This window comes from Chiloscyllium plagiosum, chromosome 14, assembly GCF_004010195.1.
Source record: "Chiloscyllium plagiosum isolate BGI_BamShark_2017 chromosome 14, ASM401019v2, whole genome shotgun sequence".
NCBI classification, from domain to species: Eukaryota; Metazoa; Chordata; class Chondrichthyes; order Orectolobiformes; family Hemiscylliidae; genus Chiloscyllium; species Chiloscyllium plagiosum.
This window is the reverse complement of record NC_057723.1, coordinates 68,155,629-68,156,945: the sequence shown is the minus strand read 5'-3', so window position 1 is coordinate 68,156,945 and position 1,317 is coordinate 68,155,629. Positions and strand designations below refer to the sequence as shown.

General features: G+C 44.3%; 1 protein-coding gene across 4 annotated transcripts in view; it reads right to left on the bottom strand.

Moving 5' to 3' along the window:
• LOC122556787 (serine/threonine-protein phosphatase 2A 55 kDa regulatory subunit B beta isoform) overlaps positions 1-1,317 on the bottom strand; it is a 564,274-nt gene that overhangs the window by 241,170 nt on the left and 321,787 nt on the right. The gene's annotated exons all lie outside the window — the stretch shown is intronic.

Genomic DNA, 1,317 nt, shown 5'->3' with positions numbered 1-1,317 from the left:
GTTTAGAAAGTAGTCCATGCTTGTATTCTTTTTTCCAAAGTGCAATACCTCGCATTTGCTCACATTGATCTTCATCAGCCATTTCCTGGACCACTCTCCCAAACTGTCTAGTTTCTGCAGCTTTCCCACTTCCTCAGTACTACCTACCTGTCCACCTAATTTCGTATCATCGGCAAACTTCGCTAGAATGCCCCCAGTCCCTTCATCCAGATCATTAATATATAACGTGAACAGCTGCAGCCCCAACACTGAACCCTGTGGGACACCGCTTGTCACAGGCTGCCGTTCCGAAAAAGAACCTCTTATCCCAACTCTCTGCCTTATGTCAGACAGCCAATCCTCAATCCATGCCAGTAGCTCACCTCGAACACCATGGGCCCTCACCTTACTCAGCAGCCTCCCGTGTGGCACCTTACCAAAGGCCTGTTGGAAGTCTAGATAGACCACATCCACTGGGTTTCCCTGGTCTAACCTACTTGTCACCTCTTCAAAGAATTCCAACAGGTTTGTCAGGCACGATGTCCCCTTACGAAATCCATGTTGACTTGTTCTAATCTGACCCTGCTCTTCCAAGAATTTAGAAACCTCATCCTTAATGATGGATTCTAGAATTTTACCAACAACCGAGGTTAGGCTAATTGGCCTATAATTTTCCATCTTTTGCCTTGATCCTTTCTTGAACAAGGGGGTTACATCAGCGGTCTTCCAATCATCCGGGACTTTCCCTGACTCCAGTGATTTTTGAAAGATCTCAACCAACGCCTCTGCTATTTCCTCAGCCACCTCCCTCAGAACTCTAGGATGTAGCCCATCGGGGCCAGGAGATTTGTCAATTTTAAGACCTTTTAGCTTTTCTAGCACTATCTCTTTTGTAATGGCAACCATACTCAACTCAGCCCCCTGACTCCCTTTAATTGGTGGGATATTACTCATGTCTTCCACTGTGAAGACTGACGCAAAGTACTTATTAAGTTCTCCAGCTATTTCCTTACCTCCCATCACTAGCCTTCCAGCATCAGTTTGAAGTGGCCCAATGTCTATTTTGCCTGTCGTTTGTTTCTTATGTATTGAAAGAAACTTTTACTATCATTTCTAATATTACTGGCTAGCCTACCTTCATATTTGATCCTCTCCTTCCTTATTTCTCTCTTTGTTATCCTCTGTTTGTTTTTGTAGCCTTCCCAATCTTCTGATTTCCCAGTGCTCTTGGCCACTTTATAGGATCTCTCTTTGTCTTTGATACATTTCCTGACTTCCTTTGTCAGCCAAGGTTGTCTAATCCCTCCCCAGATAATCTTTCTCTTCTTGAGGATGAAC